The following is an 18,926-nucleotide window of genomic DNA, read 5'->3' as shown; positions in this document are numbered from 1 at the left end:
CACCCCTGACCCACACGCCCCAACAGGGTTTTCCCAGTGTGCAAAAATGTGCTAGTCATGCCTTTGTTCAGTTGCTATTCCAGCTGAAATTGCAATGTTCCAGCTTGAAACATAAAATTGAAGAGCATTTCTGATAGAAGAGATACCGTGAGGTTTGTAGGTAACTCCTGTCTAATGTAAATTAGGAGGTGTTAGACTTATTTATGAAATACCTAGCATCCCTGGAGTTTCAGATTCAGATAATGACAAGGTCACACCAGCCATTTGTGGATAAATAAGCAGAGTTTTGTGTAGGAAAACCTGGACTCTACTGCTTTGGGTGCTCACCTGGAAAAGAGAGGGAAGAAGTATGTTTTAGTCACTGCTCCAATAAATAGCCAAGATTTTATATTTACTAAAGAAGTACATGGAACCCAGATATCTCTACCAGCTACGAGTTATCAAAAATAATGTTTCACTCGTCCTGACTGGCCCAATACATGCATAATTATTCTACACATGCATATATGTGCTTTGTGGAGAGCTTGATCCAGTAGATGTTCTGTGGTAAGACCTACAAACTGGACCCTGCAAGCCAAATAGCTAAAGGAAGGAATTACATGGAGCATACTATGCTGCCTGGTGCTATAGTTAACCAGTATAGACATGCCTGATGTAGAACTAGTGATCATTTCCCACTTAGTCTAGGCAGAAACACTTAGGGAGGGACTATCTTGTTACTAAAAACACCTGGGGAAGGACTATTTTGTTAATGAGAATAGATCTTGGCAAAAAAAATCTCCTTTACCTAGTGCACAGTTTGCTATATGTTTCTACCTCTGCTCCACAGTGGGATGTGTACTAACACTATGGTACATGAATGGTTTGTGAAGCCTTCTGGGATGAAATGCCCCATATGAAAACTCATTTGATTTGTTCTACATAAAACTTGTTATAACGTCACCAGTACAGTAATGCATGTTGCTCACCTGTCATTGTTCTCATCTTTGCTCTTGTACAAGGAGAAGGGTTACTTGCTACAATTTCCCCAGTCTCCTGGAAAACAAATGTTTTTAGGATGCCTGAAGGAGTAAAGTATTCAGGAATAAAATGCAATGACAGGCAAGCAGGACCTCATTTTTTTCACTTTATTCATCAAAGCAGTGCAACATGTTACAGTGATTCTGTATGTGAGTTTTGCACTGTTTCCCATTGCCACACATTTGAAAGTCCCACATTACTCTCTTCATCTGCCTGACAGCTTGGTTACACATGCTCTGAAGATGGGTGGAGTCCAGATTCCTGGCTGCTTGAAGAGGCCACATCCTGTTAGCTGCACAATCTTCATGCTATTGGCCACTGTGAAGATGAATGTACTCCTGGGGTGTCTCAGAACATTCTTTACCTCTGGAGGATTCTTGTGTACAAGGGAGAGTATCCAAAATGCTTTCAGAATATAGAAGTCAGTTGGAAATTTCTTGGGAAATGTCATTGAAAAATGATGTGTCAGGCAGTTTAATTCTGGAGGAGAATCAGCATAAAGGCTTTGTTATGTTGCAGTTTGTCAGAGGAATATACAAGGAAGGTGCAGGTCTGTTCCTTGGGCTGTTTATAAAACACAAAGATGATGAATGATCATGTCTTGATTTGTATATTAAAGGAGGTCTATTGCTACTTCCCTGGGCCATCATCTACCACTGAAGGCAGAGAAAATATATCATTTTAAAGCTATATTTGATGTGTATTATTCTAATAGTATGGTACTTGCCTTCTCTCTCTTTTGTCATGGGAGTCTTCAAGAAACTTTTGAAGCCCCACAAATGCACACTATTTAGCTTTCCCCCTTAAACCATACACATAATTGGGTAGGGAGGCCCCATTTTGGAATCAGGAAATAAAGAGTGACCTGATTTTCTCTCCACCACCACCAGCCTTAAGGACATGGTACAACTGTACCCCAATTTCACTCTACTCTCATAGGCCCTGGCCAGAGCAGTTCAGGCCAGGCTCTGAATTTGCCTGAGTGAAAAAAACTTAGTCTTTGGACAGTTTCAGGCATGGCTATGTTTCATTTTCAGAAAGAGGTCATGTATTCACAGTACAGGCTTTCAGCATTTGCCAAAGTTCAACTCCAGTATTTTAAAATTGAAAGGTTACTCTGCTTCACAGTTATGTATGGTTCAAGTCTGCGCTCCTTACTCAGCCAAAGCTCCCTCTGGAGTAAATGGCAGGGGTTTTTTTAAATAAAGACTGACAGACCTTATCCTTAATTAATTAGTCAAGGCTGACATTTATGAGAATCACTGGTATCTGGTGTACCAAAGGACTTAGGTTCATATCCCTGGGGTGCAGCAGCATATAAACCTGTTTCATTACAACCACTAGCGATGACAGTTTTTCTCTTTAATACAACTCATTACTTTGTGGGAAAATACTAAAGACCAGTGATATGGGCTGCAATTAAAAGAAAAAAAAATACAACTCTCTAAACAGTAACAGCCCAACAACAATTTCTGCTTATTGTACTTTATGGTTAGTAGGCACCTACCATATTAAATTGTGTGTATGGCATTCACAATTCTGTGAACCTCCTTCTCTCGCAATATCCATTTGAATGACACAAAGCATGGTGGAGACCATTTTATACAGTTATTATTGGGCTATCATTTTAAGAGTAAGGAGGTTACTATAAGAGTGTTTGTAGGGATTTGTGCTGATTACCAAGAGGAAGTAGACAAAGTCTTTCCATTTTCTATTTCCTTTCTGGGAGAAAGCAATAGTGTAGGGCTTAGCCAGTCCAGTACATGCTTAATTGTTGTTCTTCTTTCTGTAGGTGGGTCAATAACCAAGCAAGGATATGAGAGAAACTAATCCTCAAAAATGATGCTGCAATTGTCCATACAGTAGTGTGAGGGACTTTATGCAGATGGAATAAGCCACTGAGTAACATACAGATTTTGTGAGATGTTATGTGAGATATCACCTGCTACTGCTTTGCCATGAGAGACACTCTGACACTTAGGTCCGTAGCCAAGTCCACTTTTATTGCATAAGTAACACTTACACATCTTACAAACCCTGCCCTGCCTGGCCTCAGCCCTCAAAGTCACCCCAATCCCTGCCACCCCACCTCATAGTTTAAAAAAAACAAAAGACAAACCCCAGCACTTACCATCAGTGTGGCTGCTGTCTGTCTCACTGAGGCCCCACCCGCACACTTCAGGGTAGAGGAACAGCCCCAGCAGCCCCAGCTCAGGCCCTCCTGCCCCACTGCCCTGTGCTGCCCAGGGGGGCTCTGCCAGGAGGCCCTGGAGCCACCCCTCACCCCTGCTTCTTTGGTAAGAAGATGCTTTTTTTTTCTTTAAAGTGATGGTGCCTGGGGTTGGGGGGGTAGCCATGGGGGCCTGGGGGTGCAAGTGGGGGGTGGGGCTGGGTGGGGCAGTCATCAGGGGGCTGCAGCAGCTGATGGGGGATGGGGCCAGGTGGGGCAGTAATCAGGGGGCTGGAGTAAGGCATGTGGGACTTGCAGGAGAGGTAGTAGCCCCTGCAGGGGCCATTTGGCCCCTCTTTGGGGGCCGTAGCCCCTGCGTGGGGGCCGTAACCACTTTTGGGGGGCCATAGCCCCTGTGTGGGGTCTGATTCCCCTGTTGGGGGTGCATAGCCCTTGTTGGGGAGCTGTAGCCCCTGTGTGGGGGCCAAATCCCCTGTTGGGAGGCCGTAATCCCTTTGTGGGGGCCATATCCCCTGTGGGAGGGCAGCAAAATATATATTCATGTATTCATGAATTCATGAAATGTGTATTTAGAGTTCACTTAATTATTATGATGAGACATACCTTAACACTGTAGATATATCAATAAAACATTGCCCAACTGACTGCTGTCTCTGTCTCACTCTCTCACTCTCTTTATAGTGGTCTTTTGTTTTACTTGTGGAGGAACATGGATTTTGGGGTATTTTACAGAGTGACTTGGGGATTTTTTTTTTTTATCAGGGATTTTTCAGTTTTCCAATAGGGACACCAGAAATCCTGCTAGGGAGGCCAGTGGCAGGATCCTGCCTGCTCAGATCTGGCACCTTGGACCCAGCTGGCTGTGGCTGACCTCCTGGCCAAATGGGGCCAGGAGGACATGCTTTGACAGTTCAAAGCAGGCCACCACACTGGGAACATCTTCCAGGTGATAGCTACCCAGACAGCTGGGCGGGGGGCACATGTGGCAGTAGTACTGAACAGAGGCCAACCCTGTAGCCACAGCCCACTGATATCTGGCCCAGAGGGGCAGATGCCTCTACTGACTCTGCAGTCCCCATCTGGGTCTGGCAGGTACACAGCAGATCACAGCCAGACAGCAGCCCCCAGTGCCAGACTGCTGCAGTGGGTAAAGGGTGCAGGGAACTCTCAGGGCTGTTTCAGCAGTCCAACTGGGATAAGGGGTAGTGTCCCCAGGCACCAACTGGCTGGGCCCCAGAAGCTCCTGAGAGTGAGCAGCCCTGAGCTACTTGCCAGAGTGGCTTTTTATATTTCTGGGGAAAGCATAGGTGCTGGCCCTGGGCTTTAGTTCCCCTTGGCTGCAGATCCGGGAGGAGCCAGGCAGGGTTATTTTGCCCCAAGTGGCACAATTTGCTCCACAACAAAATGCACATCCAAGCATGTGCACTGAGGCAAAAAGCCCTGGCTCAAATTTGCACCACTTCTATTTGAATGTGGATGTACCCATAAGTGGCATTTTGGCCACTTATGCAGATATTAGTTTCTACTTCCCCCAAAAGGCACATAGCTTCATATAAATCACAGTAAAACAATAGAGGATGAAGATGCTCTCACTTTTTCACCTACTAACTCTAGGGTGCCAGTACATGTGCCGGGAAGCTGCTCTGATGCACTTTAATTACAGTGCATTGGAGCAGACTTGATTAAACAAGTTTGCTGGAGCGTGCTAATTAGTGCACTCCACCCAGCCTCCTTGTCTTGTGTATCAGTGTCTCTGTGCTTCAAAATGGTGGCAGGAGTGCTTTAAATAAAGCTCATTCACCACTGCGGCTAGTGCTCATTTCACTGATCCAAATTCCTTTTGGTACTGAATAGAACCCATGAGTACTGATATCAGATGAAAGGGACATTGTGAAATCCTAACTTGGCTACCAGGTCAGAACAGACGTTAAGGACATTACCTGATTATGAAATCAGTGGCACATGTTGGGAGGTTTAAGTACTTCTAAAAATCAAGTTCCATAGATGCCAAAATATTAATTTAGGAGACTAATTTTAGGCCCCCTTCTTTAAAAATCTTTGAAAATCATGATACTGAAAATTCAGAGGATTTTAAATCCTATCCAAGTAGGGAAGTACTCTGGAACATTAGTTTTAATTGTATCCTTATTTTAATTTGACCGATATACCTGTTAGTTGTATGTTTACTGGGAAAAAGGATGACCCATTCCTCCTTTTCTTTCAGGGCTTTTTCCCCTTGCTTTATCCATCATGTATTTCTCTGGGTCCCTATTCTCTTCTCTTCATTCCCTCACCCTGTATCACAGAAGGAACTGAAGCCATGGATTGAAACAGAGGGTGAAGGAAGATCATCATGGAGAAAAGGAAAGTGGCCAGAGAATGGGAGAGAATCCAGGAGAGAAACTGTCAGCTGCAAATTCCTCAAAGACAGACACGCAGAAGAAATGAAGATGGTGAACTAATGCTGCATTTACCCTTTCTCCTATAGCCAGAAGGCACAGTCATAGCTGGGGATATTGAAGAACTAGAGGTACCCAAAGGGCAGCTCTCTTTGGAGATCTGTGGTTTGGCATTTGGATTTTCTGCCGTCTTGGCTTTCATGGGTCTTCATGGCCCCACACTCTGCCTAAACTTTATCCCCATCAAGAGGTTACATAGAAACCACAGCCCACTCAGAGCTGCTGCATTCTGGAACACATTGTTCCTTTCTGAGACGTTTGGCAGAGGACAAGAACAAAGGAGTCATGATTATTGCTAATTATCTTGTAACCAAATAAGAGCAGTTTCTTAGTTATTTCTGTCATATATATACCTATGGATCTCTATATATGTGTGTATGTATGTATGTATGTGTGTGTGAGATTATTCTGGTCAAGCACATGAAATCCAAGGAATTGTGCCTTCTTCAGGAATCATCAGCGAGCTGTCCATTGTCCAGTTTGTGTGTCAGTGGGAAAGAATTGTTTCCCTTTTTTTTTTTTGTGCAGCTGCTGATATGCAATGGGCCAGACAGAATAGCCTGTTGGGCCTCATTGTCTGAGACAATTGGGCTCCAGCTGCAAAGTTCATCCCCTTTCATCTCCAAAGTTCCTTAACAGTGGTCTCTGTTCTCCCTATTGCCCAAACAAAAATATGTATAAGCTGCTAACTCCCTTCCCCTCAAAACCCTGATGTAACAGAAAGCTGCACACATGGCGCTAAGTGTGCTGGAGCAAAAACATGCCTAATACATGTGAATGCTGACAGTATTCATTATGAATGGACATGATTTATGTGCCTGTCAGCAAGGAATCAATCATGACAACAGAGTCAACGGCAGTATCAACAACAGTAGCAGGACTGGAGGGTCAGAGCCAAGATGGGATAGTCCCTCTCTACCACCTGGGGGGAAGGCAAAGAGATGGATGAAGTAAAATACATCCATCCTTAAGGACATGCTAAATTTTAATACATCTCTTGAGCCTTGATAATATCTTGTCATGTTTCTTTGTTAGGGGGATGAGGAACGGGTGACAAGTGGGCACATATGGGAAAGCCATTAGAGATGGGATCTGAATGCACAGGAAAGGAGACAGTGCTTCACTGAGATACAAATGTGACATCAAAGATATTTCAAGGGATCTTCACATGAGACATTTGTACCAAAGCATGTAATAGATGATTTTCTGTGCTAGACAGATGGAATATGTATTTAAATATGAAACAAACTTTTACCCTGCTGACACAGAAACTGGGATAAAAGAAACAAACTGAGCACAACAGTTGTATTCGTTCTATTTGTACAGATACTTGTAGAGCCTGGAGTACGTTATCGAGATGCTTTGATCATATTGATGCCTAAAAGCTTGTCTGCTGTCTCCCACACCAAGGGCCATTTACTGGGTCTAGAAAAGAAGCAGTTACCATCCAAGCTAAATACAAAGTAGAGCAATTGTTTTTAATTTTGCCCAATAAAAGATATCACCAAAAATCTGTGCCTTTCATATATTTTAAGACATAAAAGTGAATATAATAAACAGTAAAAAGCAAAGGGATATTCTGATCCAATTACACATTGATAAAAGCTAACAACATGCATAGTTACATGGTGGCAAATGTTAAGACAGGCGTTGTTTGTTTGTTTTTGTTGTTTACTTGTCCAATGAAAAGACACTATAGGTAATTACTGACCTTTAATCTTGATGAAAATTTCTGATATTTACTCTAACACTAACAATGAATAGCATTTTTGTGATACCTGATGACAGGTATAAACAAACAAAGCTGACCTGTGTGGACTGCATGCAATAACCATTTTGCTTGTAGTACTTAACAGCCCTGTTAAAGCATCTTATTTGTTCATTCAACTGCAAAACAAACCTTGCTATGTCTGCTGTTACATACCAAAGCAGAACCATTCTTGAAAGATGAAGCATAACTTGACGGCATCCTGAACACTAGAGTGCAGATTTCATGGGCCAAAAGGACTATTATGGACATCTGTTCTCACCGCCTACATAAGGACACAGGACCCAGTAAGGTGTGCATCAGACTCATAGCTCATTTGAATTACACTAAAAGCCAAGTGGTCTGAAACTCCTACATTCCTATCCAAGTGGTCTGAAACTCACTTAATCTGCAGTGGGTTGCCAAATTAGGGAAGAATTGCTTTGCTGTTTGCTGCAGTTTTCAGTTCAAAGGGCACCACTTCTCCAGTCCTCTGGGGCTCATTGGTGGTCCAGGAGAATCATCACTCTGAAACAAAAGCTGAAGCAAACAGGGGGAAGGATGTCAGTGGTTCTGAGCAGCTGTCTGCTTGCAGCTCAGTATATCCCTGGATACTTCACAAACCCTGCACAGTATCAGGGTTCTCCTGTCTCACATATCCTCTAGAAAGACATCCAGCTCTGCCTTAATGCTTTTCAGCCATGGAGAATCAATCACATCCCTATGTAAGTTATCCATTCACTCAATTACCCTCACCGCTGAAAAAATCGTGCCTCATTTATAGTTCAGATTTGGGTATGAGGCTATTGAGGCAAAATTCTCTATTTACAAAGCCAGGAATGTCTTCAGTGAAAATATACTTGGGATAGAGAGTGTCATCAGTAACAGAACATGAAAATAATTTTTTATAATTATAATAATAAAAATAAACCTTTCTCATGAGACTGGATATACCTTGAGAAAAGAAAGTCAGGGTACACTTTGAGTTGTTTGCTTATTATAAGCCACTCTGAGCCTTTTGGATACAGAAGAATATACATCTAATTCATGATTAAATGATTAATTAATACACTGGTCTGTAATTATTACCAAGGATCTGGGTTTTCTGTTTCCCACAGAAAAATTTTAAAAACCACAGATTTTCCCCCTTGACCGAGAAAAACACTGAATTTTCATGTTAACATAGGAAGGGAGAGAGTTGGGCAGGGCTGGGGCTGGCACTGGGGATGCTGCCCAGCTGGGTGGTGTGTGAGGCTGGGGCCTGGAGCCATGCACAACTGCAGGGCCCTAGTGGAGAGTGAGATGGGGCTGCAGGCAGCTCATCCAGGGGGTAGGAGGAGTGAGGCTGGCTCCCCACCACTGTGTGCACTACCAGGGGACATGGGGAGCACATGCCCCCCAGATTTGTGCTCGGGGTGGGTGCAGGCTTCCCACTGCTGGCTCAGGTTCCCTGCCCTGCTGCCCTCCCTTGGGGTCTCTTTGGACCAATGGGCAGGATGCAGCACAGCAGACCAGAGTGGGGCTGGGTGGCGGAAGCTCCTTGCTGCTGCGAGCCCTGAGCCACCCTGATGATACGTGCCCTGCCTGCCCAGCAGCAGCGGGCATGTTGGGGCAGAGTCATGCCCCTTGCTGCTGCTGAGTGGCTCAGCACCTCACCATGGCAGTGCAGGGCTCCCAGTGGCAGCATCGAGCTTCCCCACCTGGCCCTGTCTGCCCTGTCTTGCCGGGTCCCACTCGCTGGGCCACAAAGGCCCCTGGGGGAGGTCAACAGAGCAGGGAGCCCACGTCTGCTATGGGCAGCTCACATCCGCTCCCCGCATCAGGCTCCACACCGGCCATACCACCCGTGGAGGAGCAGGAGCCACGCTCTACCCTGCTCTCTGCTGCAGCATTCTCCACCTCCCATGGGCAGCAACTGCAGCTCAGGTGCTGCTGGGAAAGGCAGGGGGCTGTCGATCCAGGTCCCTGGCCCCATGGCTGGGGCCCCCCTCTGGAAGGGCTGAGGTTTGGGGGGCTGCAGGTGGGCAGTGAGGGGCACCAGCAGGGCTGGGAGGCTGTGGGTTGGGAGTGAGGGGCCTGGACCCACATCCTAGTAAGCAAACAGGACAAGAGAAGCTGTGGTTTTCCATGACAAAACCCCCAAAATCAAATACCAAAATGTATAAGTACTTAGAATGTATTTTATTATAGTGACTGAGGCACTGGTAGGCTTCCAAAGTGCTTTCAAATTGTACATATATCAATAAAACACTGTTCAGTTGATACCTGTATAGTGGCATTTCATTTTAATCACAGATTTGGGGGTCTTAATCAGAGAAATTGTGTTTTTTATCAGACAATTTGTGATTTTTAACCAGAGAAAGCCAGGATCCCTGGTGATTGCCTATTCCCTCCTTTTTATGTATGTGAAACTGATTTTTTTTATAACTAAAATAATTGATTTTTGTGTCAACACTCAAAGCTGCCTGTCTGCTTATAGTGAAGGGTTTAAGTTTAATAATAACTAACATCTTTCAGTTATTATTTCTCTTGTTTCCAAGGCATTGTTTAGGACTTTCTGGCAAACTTACTAATAATAAATAATTGACTATATTATAATGCTGTGCGTGGGGCTCTACCAAAACAAAACACTACTTTTCCCCTATGTTCCAGTTGGAAATGTTGCTTAGGCAAAACTCTATTGAATCCAAGTTTCTCTAATAATGTATCAGGTATAACATTAACTTGTTCAGTCCTGGAAACAACACTGAAACTGAAAGGTTGTTTCCTGTGTATGCCTGGCTGGATTTCTTGTTAGGGTTTGTTAACTGATCTCAGACTTAATTCTTTGGAAGCTCTCATGGTCAACAGATTTACATATTTCTTAATGTAAAACTGTATGGTACATTGAAGGGTAATATAGAATTTGGGTTTATAATTGAGACCTTCTAAGACATTTAAGGAAGACAAGTCTTTATAATTTTTTAGTATGCACGGACCATTTAATAGTAGCCAGGGAGAGAGTATTCCTTTAGAGCAGTGATTCTCAGCCAGGTGCTATGCAACCCTGGGTTGCCTTAAAAACCATCCAAGGGTGCCATAGGGCAGTGGTTCTCAACTTTTTTTATACCAGGACCCATTTGTAAACATCAATGGCCAGTTCTGACCAGTAAATAGTTTAGGTTGAAAATAGCCCCTTGGCCCTGCTAGTGCCCCTCACTCCCAACCCACAGTCCAATACCCACCACTCCTGAACTACTCAACTGCTGCCCCCTGACCCCAGCTCTACCCCACAGGGAAAGTGGGATGGTGAGCATCATGGGTGGCCTGAAGGGACTGGTGGTGGTGGCAGCCGGGCCATGGTGGCAGGGTAGAGCTGTGGTGCAGTGTGCAAGTGGCTGGTGGTGGGAAATGGTGAGGGCAGCATGCCCCACCCCCCACCCCATCTCATCCATTACTCCTCATGCCACTGGTGCTCCAGCTGTTCCAGGATTTATGGCAATGGCAGCAGCAAGTCTTACTCCCCTGCTCCACCCTCCCATGCTGGGAGCCACCTGCTGGACCCCAGAGACAGTTCCTGCCCATTCTGGTCTGGCCAGATTGCAGTCCCATGCCCACTATGGGTGCACAAATGGGGGCGGAGGGCACATAACCCCCCCACCCAGCAAGTTGCCTGTGTCCTGTCCTGCTGCCCTGACACATTGTCTATGCCCCACCCACCCCGCCCCCACAGACTTACCCATGGGCAGCTACAGAAACTGCTCTCTACCCTGCCTGGTTACCATGTGCATGTGTGCACATGCACATGCATGTAGTGCCCCCTGCCTAATTGCCCTCCTCCCACTCCACCCAGACCTAAGCAGCTTCTTGCAGGCTGGAACTCTGCCAGCCTGCAAGGGAAAACCCATTCTTTCCTGTATTTTTCTCTGGCTGTTTGTGACCTTTTCAAATATTCTTGCAAACCACTTTTAGGTCGCAACTCATGGGTTAAGAAACACTGCCATAGGGAGCCAGGCAGTGTTAACACTGGTAAGTATGCAAAGATGATTCACAAGTTAAACCTAGATATTTCAAACAGGAATCCATAGTGTTAAAAAACATTCTGACTGGTTGTGGGCTTCAAAACTAAGAGCTGCAATTTTCTGACAGGGGCCTTGAGTATCAATAGGTGTTGAGTCTAAAATGGAGATGAACCACTGCTCTAAAGACTCTGTGGCCAACAGCAGAAGGCCAGCACTCTAAACCCAGCACTCTTTCCTGCCTATGCAGAGGGTCGGACTCAATGATCTATTGAGGTCCCTTCCGACCCTAGCATCTATGAAACTATGAATCTATAAGGCTAGAGATCCAGAACTTCTGGTTTGACTCAAGTCTCGACTTACTTTTGCAACTAAGTGAATCCAATAATTTTATCTCAGGTCTGTCATGACCCAAAGGTCTGATTTTTTTTGTGTGTGCTTCAGCACTAAGAATTATTCCCGTGGGTTTACAGCTTCATTGCACGGTGGAGTTCTGCTGCGCAGAGAACCCGCGTGCAAAGGAGTGTTCCCGCCACTTTGCAGCTATCTTTGCAGGGTGCATTTCCTTTGCAACACAGAAATGCACGGTGCAAAGGAGATCCCGCTTGTCGCATGCAAATTCGCGCCCCGCAATTGGCTAGTGCTAAATTATTCACACGTGGCGGCTAGCGATTGGCCTGCTAGCCATATAAGAGGCTTGAGCAGTTTCCGCCCAAGCCGAAGAGGACTCCGCATCCATCTCGTGGGGACTCTGGGTGTGCACAGCAGGGTAATAGAAACCCTGTGTGTTGCCCAGAGGAGTTTGGCGGCCTGATCCACCGCCCACCTCTTCCTGTCTTCGAACGGAGCCTACTATAAGATGTACCGACGAGTTTTATGCGCGCTTGTCCTGGACATCTGGAGTTTTGTCTGCGTGGAGCCTAGCAAGCTCCACGTGTGTTCGTGTTCTGTCTGCGTGGAGCCTTGCAAACTCCACATGTGTTTGTGTTTTCTGTTATAACCGCAACTCAAGCAAGTTCTCAGCCTACACCACGACCATCTCTACCATCTCGGTGTAAGTAAACAATCTTAAAATCAACCGTTAAGTGTCTGTGCCTAATTCTAGCTCAGCAACCTCCCTTTCCGACCTGGCCTGCCCGGGCTGCTGGCCACAGCCCGCGTGCAGAGCGACAAAAAGGGCCCGGGGTCTGACCCCGCCCGCACAAGGTCTACAAAGCAAATAATTATCCTTATTTTACATATGGACAAAACAACAGAAAAAAATAACTAAACATTTTCAAACATTAATACATTTAAGCACCTAAATAAAAGACTTAGGGCAGAATTCAATTTCTCCTCACATCTAAATCAGGGGTGGGCAAAATATGGCTTGTGGGCCAGATCCGACCTGCCAGGCCATCTTATCCAGCCCACAGAGCTCCTAAAAAATTTAGAAAATTAATATTTATCTGCCCCAGCAGCTTGTCAAAGCTGACAAGTGCAAAGGGCAGTAGGACCAGGGGAAGCCTCAGCAGGACTGAACAGCCCAGCCCTGCCCACCCCCAGCCATTTCACTCCCTTCCTGCCCCCACCCTGCTCCAGCACCATGTGGCTGCCAGCTACATCACCAGACCAGGGAGCATGGGGCCGCACCAGTGTGTATGTATGCAAGGCAGGGACAGTGTGTGTGGGGTGTGGGGGAGAAGACAGGGACTCTGTGTGTGTCTGTGTGTGTGTGTGTGTGTGTGTGTGTGTGTGTGTGTGCGTGTGTATAGGCAGGGACAGATTGTGTGTGTGTGTTCATAGGCTGAGTCCCACATGCATACCCCACCATATACATGCACCCACACCTACCTTGCACTGCCATACACGCAAACCCCCACATCACCTCACACACCCCAGGCACCCAATCCCCTATAAACCCCATACCTACCCACACTCCACATATCCACACACACACCCCCCCACACCCTCCCCCACACCTCACATACCCACACATCCACATCCCCCCACAAACCTATGCCCACACCCCACAATATACAAGAGTAAAACTTCATTTTAAAATACTGTGCAATCACCTCTATGTAGACTACACAAACACACATACATTGAGAAAAAAATATTTTCTGAAATCAAATTAATGAATGCTGTAGATGTTTGCTTTTTAAAATATAATTTAGTATTTTCCTGGTTCCAAGATGGCAACACCTCTTCCTAAAAGGAGTACTTCTGGGGGCAAGGGGAGGGACTTCTGGTGGCAAAGGTCAGGCGTTAGGGGGCAGGACTTCTGGTCACAAGATGGCAACCGGGGCCGGGGCATCTGTAAAGGGGAAGGGCTACAAATGCAGTCTGCGACAGCTTGCCAAAACTCTGTAAGTGGCCCTCCGCCCAAAATAATTTCCCGCCCCAACCTAAATGAACCTGCATCTTCTTTGATTTTCCAACAAGATATTGTAACACTAGGGCAAAAGCACCTCTCCCATGCTCCTTTTGATCCTGAGTCATTGCTCTTTGAATTTTAAAGCCAGTGGATAAATAGCCATGGTGTGGGAAAACTTTTACTCCCCTAGAAATTCTACACTAGGACTTAGAGCAGCATCCATCTCAATGAATCACAAAACTAGTGGCTCATTCACTTTCTCATCCCCCTATATATCTCTCTATCTTGGCTACTGAGGGGATCAGCCTTCAAAGAAATGCTGAAGAAGACACTAGATAATGTCTGACCTGTAGTGTGGTAGTTAAAACCTTGTCAGAAGAAAATCAGAGAGATACAGGTTTAAACCTCCTGGGCACATCCCCATAAGCAGGATCTCCTGGTGTCAAAAAAATATACTGCACAGTAAATTAGCTGTGCAACATGTGCCATGTGGTTTGTGGCACTTCAAACAGCTTTGAGGCAGCACAAACCACATGTATGTACTTGTGTGGATACTCCCCTTGTGGGAAATGAGACCTATAATTTAAGTCTCCTGATCCCTGAGCAGGTGCTCTAACCACTGAGATAATTAAGTTAAAATATGAGAGGGCCATCCTCAACCTCTACAGTCCAATAGCTGCTAGTTTAAGTTTTCTGGCCAGCTGGAAAGCACATTTGTGACTTGGATGCAGGTACATATCCAGAATGGGTGTACATACATAGATGCATACATTCCTGGCCAGTGCATACCCTCCTGACCATAATCAGTATACACATTCACATTTATGTTCACACTACAAAGGAAGTAGAATCACTACCTGCATGCAAGTGTCAACAATGGCACTTGGATGGAAAAAGGCAAATACAATTCTACTCATTGGGCAAGGCCATTCAAGCATGGACGTGTGTTTTCCTGGGGACAAGTAGTAGTGACACACCTTGTCTCCCAGCTAGCCCCTCAAGGGAGCACTCTTGTGCCCTGGCAGCCTGTCTGCAGCACATTGAGCTGTGTTGTAGCAGCCCCAGGCTGGCAGGTTGAGTCCCCAAGGCCCCTACTAGATGGGGTTGCTCTGACCCGGCTCAATGTGTTGCGGTACCAGGTGCACGTACAAACATGGCACCTAGGAGCAATAAACTCTGGTACAATAAGTGCCAGAATGTATTGCTTTGTATTAATTGCACATCATTGTGCCCAGGTTCTCCCATTCTGGTCAATTAACTTCTCTTTGAAGACACAAAAGCATTTCTTTTAGCCCAGGCATGGTTAATACCACCAGGTTCCCTAATATGATCTATGCAGCTTATATTCACTCAAGTAGGAAACTCTTATGCCACATGCTATAAAGGTGGCATCTTATATCTTTTGCTTTTCAATCTTCCAGTTTGTTTGGTAATGAAAGATTGGTTGAAGATATGAGCTGCCACTAAGAGCTGTGGAGATGAATCTGTCATGGTAAGTGAAACATACAGTATCCACTTACAGACAAGCTAGAGTAGACATGTTTGACTGTGATGGATAACCTGACTGGAACTGCCTTAGGCACCTAGTAAACACAAAGACTCCTAAGAAGACTTCACCCACACACTCTCCATTGTGACACAACTCATTGCGTAAGTATTTCAGTGATAGAACATGGGCAATTTTTCTCTTGTCCCATAGTACCCCTCAACAGGCACAGACACTTTTAAGGCTACCTAACAAGCTGCTGATCTTCATCAAGAAAATTGTACAGAGGCATATTAGCCCTTATCTACACTTGAAAGGGTTTGTCTATATAGCTATACTGAGATATACCATCAAAGTCCACTAGTGGAGTTTTTGTAAGTCTCTACCTTAAACTAGTTCCCTCGATAAATAAGTTATATCAGCAGAAGGATTTGTTAGTTTGCATCTGCTATGGGGCTTTTAACTACATAGCAACTGCGATTACAAAACAGCAGAAAAGTATCAGCCCTCTTACTGACATAATGTTTAAGCATTTACAAGACCTGTACATTGAAACACAGGCCAGTAACAAGGGGTCATTTTTGCCCTCGGCTACGCCAGTGTAAACTTTAAGTAATTCCATCAGTTTTAGAGAATTGCTGCTGGTATCTTTAGTTCACCCCCATTGGTTCCGAGATGCAGCAGCTGCACAGATGAATCTCCACTGGGCAGCAAAAGTAGTCTTATGTACACACATCTGGCTGTGCACCATTTGTTTGTAAGCATATCAATTTTACATTTTTATTCATAGGGGGAAAATAAAAACAAAGAAATAAAGGAATTGTCCAAGAAGTAACAATGGAGTTGAAATATGTCTTTGGAAGGGCTCTTTGTGCCCAAAAGCTGGTAAAATACTTCCCCAAACTCTTTAGCTGGTCCAATAAGAGACAGTACCAAACATAACTTGCTTCTCACATTTTCTTTTAGCATACTAGTACTTTAACCCTAAAAAACTTTATTCTTGGTATGATACAAAAGCTCCAGCCTGGGTCTTGAAGAATGATATTTATAGCTTCATGGCATTATCTACATAAATAGAAAGAACGTAAATTTGTTACTATCTATGCGGGCATGTATATAGGTGGCACAGAGAGAAAGGAATAAATCAAGTTCTGACACCATGACTGCTGACCTGTGTAACCATGGGAAAAATCACTTAGACCCAGATCTTCAAAGGTATTTAAGCACCTTATTCCCATTACATTTAATGGAAGGAAGGTGCCTAAATCCTGTAGGTTTTAGTCTCTTTGTGCCTAAGTTCCCTTTTAAAAATAAGAACAGCACTTCCCTGGCTCACAAGGCTGTTTAAGGATAAATTTAGTAGATCGTGTGACACTCAGTGCACACATCTACACAAGACATTTACTGTGGAACTGACTAATTAGCTCCACAGTAAATGTCTCAGCTTCTGGGCATGGTGCAGCATGGGCGCAGGAAACTAATAAACTCTACAGCAGGGTAGTACTTGTAAATATAAGTACTACCCCGCTGAAGAGTCTTTTCATGTCAGCTAGCTCCACACTGAAGCATGCTCATGCTCCAGCCAGCCCCTCCGCAGCACACTGAGCCCAGTTGAAGCAGCCTTGGGCTGGCAGGCCGACCCCCAGGGCTGCTCCGACCAGGCTGCACATGCTGCACATGAATAAGCTCTGGAACTGATTGCTCCTGAGTTAACTGCTCCCAGGCACATGTTCAAAACAGCAAGCTAAGGAGCAAAAACTCCAAAACAATAAGCTCCAAAGTTTATTCACATGCACTAATTGCACATGTAGACACACCCAGTCAGATCTGGTGCAGTAATATAGCCTCTTGGAGCTATATTCTGTTCCACCTGTCACACATCTCAGGGCACATTCAGATGAGTGTGAACATGCAGTTTGCACAGGTGCAGACCTGTCTGCGACACGGCAACCTGCACATGCTGCACATGCAGGAATTTTCAGTATGGTATGATTTTTTTTACACCAGGAGATCCCAGTGCCAAAAAAACCCATGGCAGAAGAAAGCTGGGTGGCACTCATGGCAGCCGCATGAGCTGCAAAAAAGTGGAGCCTGGTTGGCCAAAGCCATACTCCATCTGTACACCCAGATCACTGCTGCTAGAGCCCAAGGAGCCTCCTAAGATCCTAGATGAAGCCACTGGGGCCAGCTTAGATGCTGGCCCCAGCCAGAGCAACTTGCCACATGCCAGAGTATGCATGCCCAAGTGTTCCTTGGGGACAAGAAGCAGCAGTACAACTATGTGACACTGCTATTTGTCCCCAGAGAAACATGCATACACATTCATTTGGATGCATCAAGGGTGGAATTTAATTTCCCTTTGCACAGAGGTGGAGTGAAAATTGGCACACAGTGATTAGGGCACTGTTTTGGGAAGTGGAGACCTTTTGGGCTAAGGAAGGTACAGAGCCAAGGTCTCCCACCTCCTAGATAAGTGAGATAACCACTGAGCTATTAGAGACAAGTTGTAGAGCAGCAGCACCAAAATCTCCAAGCTGAACTGTGTGCAAGTTGGTATTCTTCAAGTATGTGTAATGCACAGGGGCCCTCCTGGGTTTAGGCACCTCCCACCATCAACCTGGACCATAATGGAGCTTATGTGGTAGCTAGATGCCTCAGGAATCAAAATTGGTGACCTCTGAAAATATGCAGAAACCCAAATATAGGCACTGAAGGAAGTTTGCATTCCCAAATGGATGTGCTGTTAGATACCTACCGAGTTTTGTGGACTTGTGGAGTAGTGACAATCTGGATCACACTTGGGATTTTAGAAACCTGAATTCCACCTATATCCCAGGCAGGCACTATAGAACTATCTGAATCTGGTCCTCAGTTTCTATAGTGGCAGTGGCTATATTATATGTGAAAATGCTGTGTGGGTAGTATGTGTTTAGACAGGTTTAAAATCTATGTATAAAGCCAAGGAATAATCTCTAGCTGGGTCAAAATTGCAAGGAGGGGTGGGTTCAGACCAACTTCCAAAAGTTGATTCCTCAGCCAGGGGTTTTTTGGCTAAATCTTCTGCAATTTCCAGTTACTATTACTTCTGGCTCTAGCTATTAAAAAGATGAAAAGAGTCTTTCTCTAGAATTTCTTTATTTCACAGCCCATTCCCAGACACCAGAACTCAAGAAGTTCCAAGTTTTTAAGAACCTCAGCAAAACGTTTACTTTAAGTTTGGTTCCCAAGGCCAGGTGTAAGTTCTGGGATAATGTAAATTATTTTTTTTTATTTTCCAGGCCAGTCCAGTCAGCCTGAGCTAAAATGGAAATGTGATAAAAGGGACTATAGTCATGCAACCTGGAAACTCATCATATTTAGTAGAGAATTCTCTACATGACCATATGAATTTCATTCAGTATTGACAAGTTTTTATATAAAAGACATTTGCTTTCTTTAGGATTGATGACATTTTAAAGGTGCCACATAGTATAACTAAAAAAATAGACATGTTTTCGCTGACCTTTTTCTTAACTCTTTTTAAAAATCGGCATGATAATAGTGCATTACTAGTTAACACTAACCATACTGGGTCATTCTTTCACCTCAAAACAACTGGAGAATATTTTTGCTATATATTTATTCCTAATTTTTTTTAAGATGCCAGCAACCATGTTTGTATCCTTT

At 44.8% G+C, this 18,926-nt stretch overlaps 1 long non-coding RNA gene across 2 annotated transcripts in view; it reads left to right on the top strand.

Moving 5' to 3' along the window:
• The window catches only part of LOC109281692 (uncharacterized), a 58,942-nt gene extending 52,750 nt beyond the window's left edge, over positions 1-6,192 (top strand). For both annotated transcript variants that reach the window (XR_002088449.2, XR_002088455.2), the window contains 2 exons: positions 1,241-3,317; positions 5,436-6,192. This is a non-coding gene — a long non-coding RNA (uncharacterized LOC109281692). The remainder of the gene's footprint in view (positions 1-1,240; positions 3,318-5,435) is intronic.
• Positions 6,193-18,926: the final 12,734 nt, after the last annotated feature.

Source organism: Alligator mississippiensis, chromosome 1 (assembly GCF_030867095.1).
Source record: "Alligator mississippiensis isolate rAllMis1 chromosome 1, rAllMis1, whole genome shotgun sequence".
NCBI lineage: Eukaryota > Metazoa > Chordata > Crocodylia > Alligatoridae > Alligator > Alligator mississippiensis.
The sequence above is the reverse complement of the archived record's forward strand: the minus strand, read 5'-3'. Positions and strand labels throughout refer to the sequence as shown.